General features: G+C 37.9%; 1 protein-coding gene across 8 annotated transcripts in view; it reads left to right on the forward strand.

Moving 5' to 3' along the window:
* FUT8 (fucosyltransferase 8 (alpha (1,6) fucosyltransferase)) overlaps nt 1-9,748 on the forward strand; it is a 232,794-nt gene that overhangs the window by 37,224 nt on the left and 185,822 nt on the right. For 3 of the 8 annotated variants that reach the window (XM_005877902.2, XM_014549147.1, XM_014549152.1), the window contains exons 2-3: nt 4,338-4,373; nt 7,194-7,274. The gene's annotated coding sequence lies outside the window, so the exon portion shown is untranslated. Of the gene's footprint in view, nt 1-4,220; nt 4,374-4,416; nt 4,441-7,193; nt 7,275-9,748 lie in introns of those variants that run through there. The other 5 variants (XM_014549149.1, XM_014549150.1, XM_005877901.2 and 2 more) reach the window with 3 other exon arrangements.

A 9,748-nucleotide genomic window follows, 5' to 3' on the forward strand; every position in this document is an offset into this window, starting at 1 on the left:
TATGTGTGTGTGTGTGGGGGAAGCGGGGGGTGGAGGGAGCTACAGGAGGGTGGGCCGGAGTGAAGGTGGAAGGCGGTGGCCAGAGCGAAGGCCCGGGTTCTGGGTGCCAGAGGGAAGCCAATGCCGGCAGCCAGGAGAAGGAAGGCCTATTCTTGCACGAATCTTCGTGCATTGGGCCTCTGGTTGTGTTATAATTGCCTAAATTATTTATTTACTACAGTAACATGCTTCACAGGTTTGTAACCTAGGAGCAGACCATATATATATAGCTTTGGTGTGTAGTAGGCTACACAATCTAGGTTGTGTGAGTGCACTCAATGATGTTCCCACAACAACACAATCACCTAATAATGTATTTCTCAGAATGTATCTTCATTGTTAAGGCATACATGACTGTATTTTGAGAGAGAGAGAGCCCATATTCACATAACTTTAATACAGTATATTGTTATAATTCTACTTGATTATTAGTTACTAGAGGCCCGGTGCACGAGTTCGTGCATGGGTGGGGTCCCTCGGCCTGGCCGGCGATCGGGGCCATCTCGCCCAGTCCTGATCGGGGCAGGGCCAGATGGCCAGGGGGAGGGACCAAGGGAGGTTGTGGGAGCGCACTGACCACCTAGCCGGCTGGGGGAGGGACTGCGGGAGATTGACTGGTCGTGGGAGGTTGGCTGTGGGAGCGTACTGACCACCAGGGGCAGCTCCTGCGTTGAGCGTCTGACCCCTGGTGGTCAGTGTGAGTCATAGCAACCAGTCGACCAGTCGTTTGGTCGACTGGTCGTAACGGTTGCTTAAGCGTATATATATATGGACTAGAGGCCTGGTGCATGATATTTGTGCACTGGGGGGGGGGTCCCTCAGCCCGGCCTGCGCCCTCTCAAGGCCAGGAGCCCTCAAGGGATGTCTGACTGACAGCTTAGGCATGCTCACTGTGGGCCTAAATTATTAGTCGGACATCCTTAGCACTGCCGCGGAGGTGGGAGAGGCTCCCACCACCACCACTGCGCTCACAAGCCATGAGCCTGGCTTCTGGCTGAGTGGTGCTCCCCTTGTGGGAGCACACTGATGATCAGGGGGCAGCTCCTGTGTTGAGTGTCTGCCCCCTGGTGGTCAATGCGCATCATAGTGACCAGTTGTTCCGCCATTCAGTCGACTTGCATATTAGCCTTTTATTATATAGGACTAGTGGCTCGGTACACAAAGATTTGCGCAATAGGCCTTCCTTCCCCTGGCTGCCAGCACCAGTTTTCCTCCGGCACCTGGGACCCAGGCCTTTGGTCTGGCCGCAGCAGCGAGGCTTGGCTTCTCTGCTCCGGCTGCTCCCAGTCTCTCCTTTTTTTTTTTTTCCCCCAGCTCCTCGAGCAGAGCCCAGAGCAGGCTGGAGGCGTGGGTCGCCCCTGGGGACCCAGGCCCACAGCCCCTCCTTGAGCGGAGTACAGGGCTGGCGGGAAGCTTGGCTTCCTCTGTTGCCGGGAGCAGCCCAAGCCTTCTGCTCGCTCCAGCTCCGTGGCCGCCGCCATCTTCAGTCGTCTTCAGTCTTGGCTCCTCGCCTGGGTATGCAAATTAACCACCATCTTTGTTGGGTTAATTTACATAGTCGCTCTGATTGGCTGGTGGGTGTAGCGGAGTGACGGAGTGACGGTTAATTTGCATGTTTCTGTTTTATTAGTGTAGATTGTTGCTAATGTCTTACTGTGCCAAATTTATAAATTAAACTTCAGAGGTATGTATGTATAGGAAGAAACATAGTGTAAGTAGGGTTTGGTACTATCTGTAGTTTTAGGTATCTACTAGGGGTCTTGGCATGTATCCCATGAGGACTACTGTATTATTAACTAGAGAAATGGGGAAGGAATATGAAATAGGCAAAAACAAACTCTTGTTAATAAAGAGGAGGAGGAGGAAAGACAAGAAGGCCTGGCAAACACAAGACTGAAAAACTGTCATAGCCAAGGGGAACCTAAAGAGACATGGGCCTATCTGGTGTGGCTCAGTGGTTGAGCCTTGACCTATGAACCAGGAGGTCATGGTTAAATTCTCTATCAGGGCACATAACCAGGGTTGTGGGCTCCACCTCTAGTAAGGGGCATGCAGGAGGCAGCTGATCAATGATTCGCTCATCATTGATTTTCTATCTCTCTTCCCCTTCCCCTTCCTCTCTTTGAAATTATATATAAGTATATAATTATAAAAAAAATTATATATAAGTCTATCTATCTATCTATCTATCTATCTATCTATCTATCTATCTATCTCCTGGATCAAACTAAGGAAATGCGAATAAACTATGCACTTTATTAATAATATATTAATATTGGTTTGTTAATTTTAACAAGTATACCATGTTAATCTAAGATGTTAATAGGAAGGGAAACTGATGAGAGGGCAGTATATTGGAAGTCTTTTAGAACAATGTAAAACTATTCTAAAAGAAAGGCTATTTAAAAACATGAGAAAGTAGTTAATTTTTTAAAATTATGAAAAATATAATAATATAAACTGTTGGAGAATAGGTTATTTGACTTAGTAATATTTGTATAGTTAAGCTCTAGCATATTGCCTAGCACAAAACAAGCACTCAGTAAATGTTGAGTGATAATATTATGCTTAGGTTATTTTGTGGAAGTTGAAAAAGAAGCTATTTAATTTCCTGAAATTTTATTAATTAAAAAGCTACAAAAACTCAATTTAATGCAACTTGAATTTATTTGAATACATTTTATACCCAATGAGTTGATAATGTTTGCATAAACTTTGTTATTGCTTGTGAAGCCAATTTGAACTCTTCAGTGTTATAAATGATTCTGAAAAGACATCATATTTAGTTTTGATTATTAAACTATTTCATTCCATTAATAGGGCGACTGCTAAAATACTAAACATAGTCCTTTAACAAGTTGAATTAAATACATTACAAAAAAAATCCCGAGTATATTAGCATCATTAGCCATTAGGGAAATGCCAATTAAAACCACAAAGAGATACCACTATGTACCTATTAGAATAGCAAAACAAAAACAATCAAACAAAAAACTTTGACAATACCAAACTGGCAAGGAAATGAAGCAACTGAAACCCTTACTCGTTGCTAATGGGAATGCAAAATTGTACAGCTACTTTGGATAACAGTTTGGTAGTGTCTTAAAAAGTTAATCATATTTAGTATAAAACCCAGAAATCCCATCTGTAGGTATTTGCTCAAGAAAAATGGGACTGTGTTACCTCAGAAACTAGTACCTGAATGTTTATAGCAGCTCTATTCTAATTGTCAAAACTCATTGATTCCATTTATATGACATTTTTGAAAATATAAACCCATAGTGATGAAGAACAGATAACTGGTTCAGAAGTTATGAGTGGGGAGAGGGTGGGCTATAGAGATAGCACGAGGGAGTTTTTTTGGTGTGATGTAACTATTCTGTATCCTGAGTATGGTGGTGGTTACACAAGTTTATACATGTGTTGAAATTCATAGAACTGTATAATCCCTCTTCCCCCAAAAGTCAATTTTACTGTATGTTAATTTAAAAAAGTAAAGCCAAAGACGTATATATGTGTCTGCTTTTTAAGGATTTGGTCTGACTATTGTCTAAATAATATTATGTTAGTACTTTCTGATGTTTTTCCTGTTAGATCTTTTTTAACTTTTAGGATTTACATGCAGAGTGACTGATAATGCCAAAAATCTTTTACATTAAAAGAATTAGTACTATAATCACTTTGTACAAAGAATTTGAGTGGTCACCCTGTACAACTTCACATTTTTGAATAGATAATAATTGTCATTTATTGAAATAATATTGTCCAGTGGTCACCTTGCTAAACATTTTTAACTATACTTTGCTCATAATTATGGTTAGATATTATTTTCCCTATCTTACACATGAGAAAGCTGAAGCATAGAGGTATTAGATGTCTTGCCTGGGATCACACAAGAATGCGATAGAGCTGGAATTTCAACTATTTCTGTTAGACTCAGAATTCTCTCTCTCTCTCTTTAAAAAAATAATAATTTTATTGTAAAATAAAGTACATATTTAGAAAACCACACAAGACAAATGTATTTAATGTATTATAAAGTGAATACAATTATAACTACCATCTAGGTCAAGAAGCAGAACTTTGCCAGCTGCCCCAACAGCTTTCCATGTACTCATCCCAATCATAACTGCCTTTTAATCTGTAAGTCCCCCCTTCTCATCTCGTTCTTTTCCCTATAGTTTAGCTATTGAGCCCTGGACTATTTGACTTGTAGAGCTTCCTACAATTTGGATTCTGCTGATTGCATACTAATGGTGTAATTCAGTGTGTCACTTTATTCTCTGTGTGTCCTGCAGATTTTCCTGAGGATCCAGAGGCTTGATCAGAATCAGGTGTGATTTCTTTGTCAGGACCATATGTAGATTGTATTGCGTGGAGACACTTGATATCTGCATTGAGGTGTTTTTTGTTTTTGTTTTGTTTTGTTGTTTTTTGTGTGTGTGTGTGTGTGTGTGTGTGTGATATTAAGAATTATCGATATTTAATGCCTAGAACCAATAATTCATTGGGGGTTGCAAAGTAGTGATATTCTAAAATTTTTTCTTTTATTTATGACTTAGTATACTTTCATAGAATACTCTCCTCACCTGCTATTTTGTTATTGAATAGCCTTTGATTTAAGGGCTCTATAGAATAGAATTTGCGGAGGGAGTGAGTGATTCCTATGTAGAGGAATGCTTTCTCTTATGTGATCAGATTTCCCAACAAATACTATTAATTAATCTTACATTTGCTGAAAACCTGCCTCTCTGCAAGGCTGCAATGCTACCATGGGTGTCACGGACATCTCTGCTCTCACTGACAAACAAGGAGTCAAATATATTTTTGAGATCTCAGTTTGGAACTCAGAATATTACTACCTTCCTCCACCCCCACACATGGGCGCGCGTGCACACACACACACTTTCCTGTATTTATAAATGGTAGCTAGATATAGTTGATGAATTACTATTTAAATGTGGGCTGGTCTGGGAACAGAATTACCAGTTTTAGCATTGCTTTTGTATAAAAGGAAAGTGCATTCTGAATTCTGAATAGGTTTTGGAATCACCTGTTCATTCATGGTGGCCTGCCTATTTTTACATATGAGATCCTCATTGCTTGTCAGATGCCAAGCATGAAATGTTCAGCACATTTACTAGCTTGTAGCCATCAGGGATTATATATCTGAGATTCAGGTTAGGCTATGTACTGCAGATAATTTACATTTTTTGTGTAATTGGGACTGAATGGTACTATTATTGATATTTTATTAATGAATGATTGAAAATTAACTTTTAATCTAGATGGTAACTTGGTAGATTGGAAAAAACTAGGGTTTTGGAGTCAGATCTGAGTTCAAATTCCAACTCCACCATTTATTAACTGAATTTGTTTCCTCAACTGTAACATGGAGATGATAATTACAGGATGGTTATGAGATTTTAAATGATTTAATAGTAGCCCATGTAAAGTGCTTAGTTAAGGCATACCATTAGATCCTTAATTCCTTGCAGTTAGTTCTTTACCAATTTGACATGCATAATAGTTATCATTTTACTGAGTTACAGCATAGAATTATGTTTTAAAAGGCTCATAGTAAATAGGTATGATAATATATTTTAATATCTCTTTGGCTATATTAATTGAGGATGGCTTGTTTTATTTTTTCCCATTTTTACAGTGCATATAAAAACATTAAGTCCTATATATCAGTGGAAGTAAAAACAATGAATAAAATAATGTGCTATTTATTTTTCAAATTATTTTATATAGTAATGTTTGCTTTGGCAGGAAGTCTTACTTTATGGGGTTGTTGGTTAAATTTTTATTTCCTGTTATGAAATAATAAACATTTTAAAAAAATACGTTTTTATTGATTTTAGAGAGAGTGAGAGGAAGGGAGAGGGAGAGAGGGAAACATCGATGACATCCATTGGCTGCCTCGTACATGCCCCCTACTGATGATTGAGCTCACAACCCAGGATATGCTCTGACCCTGGAATTGAACCTGCCACCTCACGGTGCAGGAGACAAAGCTCAACCAACCGAGCCACACCAGCCAGGGCAAAATAGAAAAGTTTTAAATTGTATACTTCTGAAATTCAAATATAGCTTATCAATGGCCAATACTGAGCTACAAGGTTATTTCAAATGAAAGTGAAGTAGAAACCTTAAAATGTAAATTAATTTGATAACTGTTCTTTTATGATGGTATAAATGTAAAAATTTAACTAGTGTAATATGTTTATAGTCCATTTTCAGGTTAACAAACTAAGCACAATTAAAAAATAATATTCCTGGCCTTGAACACTGAAAATGGTTTGTGAGAAAAATTTATCTTAGTTACAAATGCTTCAGTTTAATAATACTATTTGGCTAAGCCATAGTAATTATGAGAGGCCTAGATAAAATTTGTTGATGGGTATTATACTTAGATGATGGAGAGGTAGCAAGACAAAAAATAGGAGATAGGTCCACTAATCAAATGAGATTATACATATATAATGTAGCAAAATATTCCAGCAAGGATTAATGGAGTACACAGAATGATTATATCAGCTCAGGAAGGAAGGGAGGGGCTGGATTTTGAGAAAGTTGACTGATGTGCATTGATTGACAAAGAGCATAAGGGAGAAAAAGTCTCTGTTCTAAAAAGAAGGAATGGTGTGTTACAGGGTGACAGCTGAGAATGATAAAGTTGTTCTGTGGAAAGCAAGCAAATTAAATTGACTTGAATGGAAGTTTGTGTAGAAGATAGTCAGAAATTAGGGTGCACAGCTAATCGGAGTGTGGGGATGTAGAAAAATTTTAACATTAATTTGAAAGGAGAGACCTTTCAGATTGCTCTATATTTTAAAAAGTAGACAAAATGAAAGAATTTCATGTTCACAAAGCAAGTTTTATAGGTGTCGACTTATTTTAAGGTGAACTATGAAACAGATTAAGATACTGAATGTTACTGCATTTAACTGTAATTTGCAAAATGAAAGTCCATTCATTCCTTATTGAGATATGAAAAGCACTGCTTGCAAAAAAATTGAATGTACAAACATTTTACATGTCATGATTGGCTACATAAGGAAAGAAAAAAGAGAGATTAAAAAAAACTATATATAATAAGGCTAAAATTTGAGTAGGGCTGAATTTTGTCTATTTTTTTTTTATTCTAGATCACAGCTTTTGCTAAGAGAGCTCTCTTGACACAAGACAACATGCTCTGTTGCCCTTATTGATTAATTGAACAAATTCAGGTTAGTACATTTTATGCACAGCACTTTCCTATGCCATGTATATGTTAATATTTTGAGAAATGAACAATTTTGTGTTTGAAGCTACATATGTATGTACCATTGAAGTAGAAAGGCCCAATGGATCGAAACCCTATTGAATTGTGTATTAGTTAACATTTTCTGACTACCTACTATGTGAGATGTGTGGTGCATATAATGAAAAACGTTTTACTAAGTAATAGTTTTGTACTTTAAAGTAAGGGGCTGGATGAAACAAGTTGTGGGTGAATATGGTACATTGTACTTTTGGTGTTGTGTGGCGTATTTGGTGCTGAAAATAACTCATCTTAAAAAATAAAAAAATATACTTTTATTGATGTTTAGAGAGGGAGGAAGGGAGAGTGAAAGAGAGAGAAAAACATCAATCAGCTGCCTCTCATACACATCCCCACCAGGGATGGAACCCACAACCTGGGTATGTGCCCGGATTGGGAATCGAACCAGCGACCTTTCAGGGCACGGGATGATGCTCAACCAACTGAGCCACACTGGCCAGGGCTCATCTTAAAATTTTTGACAGTAGCTGACTTTTAAAGGTTTCATTCCTGTATAGATTTCAGTCATAGATTAAAATTTTTATTTATTTGTATTTAGTGTTCAGTCTGAGTTTTGACAAATGTATAATCATCCCCATAATCTTCTAAATTCACTTATGTCCATCTCAATCCCCAGCAACCACTGATGTGTTATTTTTTGTTCCTATACTTTATCTTTTCCAATATGTCATTTAAATGGAATCATTTAGTATGTAGCTTTTAAAATGTGGCTTCTTTCACTTAGCATAATGAATTTGGATTCATCCATGTTGTGCATACTAGTAATTCTTTATTTTATTTTATTACTGGGTAGTTTCTGTGTGGCTATACTACAGCTAGCTTTTCCATTCACCAGCTGATGGACATTTGGGGGAGTTTCTAGTTTTTGGTGATTATTGCAATCATACTTTTTTTTATTGTAATAAAATATGCATAACATATAAAATTTACTATCTAACTTTCTGATTTCCAATATGAAGAATGAACATAAGAATATTTATCCAAGGGTTGTAATGAGGATTAAAAAGAATAAATTATATAAAAGGATGAAGCAATAGAGGTAGGCTGTTAATAAATGTTTATCTTTGTCTTTATGCTTTTTTTAAATGACCACTGGAGACTTCACTTTTCTATTGCCTATTTCCCTAGTGAGTCTATATGGAAACAGAACTAGTGCCCAGTATTACCTTGGCCCATCAAGAAGCAAATTACTGCAGTGTTAACCTCTTAGGACTTTTCACAGTTTGAAAGAAAGTTAACCAGGGCACTGTCAGCATAAGACTATAATAGAAAATTCTGGGCATGAAAGGCTCTGGAGGAGAATTCTAACTTGGGGAAGGCAGTATTTTTTTATAGGGCTTTAGCAGGAGAGATTAGGCATAGTTCAGCTAGTTTGGGGAGTAGTTTGTCAATGATGGCTGTTAGAGAATTGATTTTGTAGATTAGCAGCTGTTGTACAATTTGGATTTTATCAAGTAGGTTGGGGAAAAGCAGCTGTGGGGAGCAAGAACATGAGAAAGCCAATGTAAAAATTCTCAAGTTTTTAGTGTCTTCACAGTAGATTTTTCTATCATTGGCTCTTGCAGCCTTCTCCCAATCACCTCCTCCCTACTCACCCCTCCCTAGTAGAAAGACCCCTTAATTTTGGTCATGATTTTAGACTGCTTCTAGCTCTTAATCTCAGAAGGCAACATCTTTATGAAACTTCAAAGAACAAGGAATTAAGTATTTTGTAGCACTGGAAAGTTCTCTTAGTTTTTGCTCCCTGCTTTCTTTTCACTGTTTTGGATCCTGTTGTGTAGGTACTTTGCAGTAGGGGAAATAGTAATGCAAGATAATGAAAAGCTTCAAAGTAGACATATGGCTGGAAGGGAGATTTGAATAGGATTTTGCAGCAGCTATTTTAGTTGATGATGTATCTTCAACTTAATTGCAATTTACTTTTTAAATTCTGCCTTATCCTTTTGTGATGATTCATGTAGAAATCACATGAGATCATTTTTGATAACTGATTTGCAAACTTTGGTATGTGCAGCCAACCTTCCAAAGCCTTCCTGTGCTTTTTCAGGGAGCTCAGCTTGTGGCTGAATGGATAGTTATTCTCTTGTATTTTTTAAATGCATTACTGGTTTCTAGTACCTGAAATTAAATGGTCCTGCCCTGGCCAGTGTGGCTCAGTTGCTTGGGCATTGTCCTGTGTATCAAAGGATTGCTGGTTCAATTCCTGATCAGGGCACATGCCCGGGTTGCAAGCTCAATCACTGGTAGGGTGCATGCAGGAGGCAGCCTATGGATGTTTCCCTCTCACTTTTTTAAAAAAAAATTCTTTATTAGTTAAGGTATTACAAATGTGTCCTCATCCCCTCCCCCATTAAATCCCCATCCTCCCCCCGCCCCCCA

This window comes from Myotis brandtii, unplaced genomic scaffold (assembly GCF_000412655.1).
Source record: "Myotis brandtii unplaced genomic scaffold, ASM41265v1 scaffold536, whole genome shotgun sequence".
Classification (NCBI taxonomy): Eukaryota; Metazoa; Chordata; class Mammalia; order Chiroptera; family Vespertilionidae; genus Myotis; species Myotis brandtii.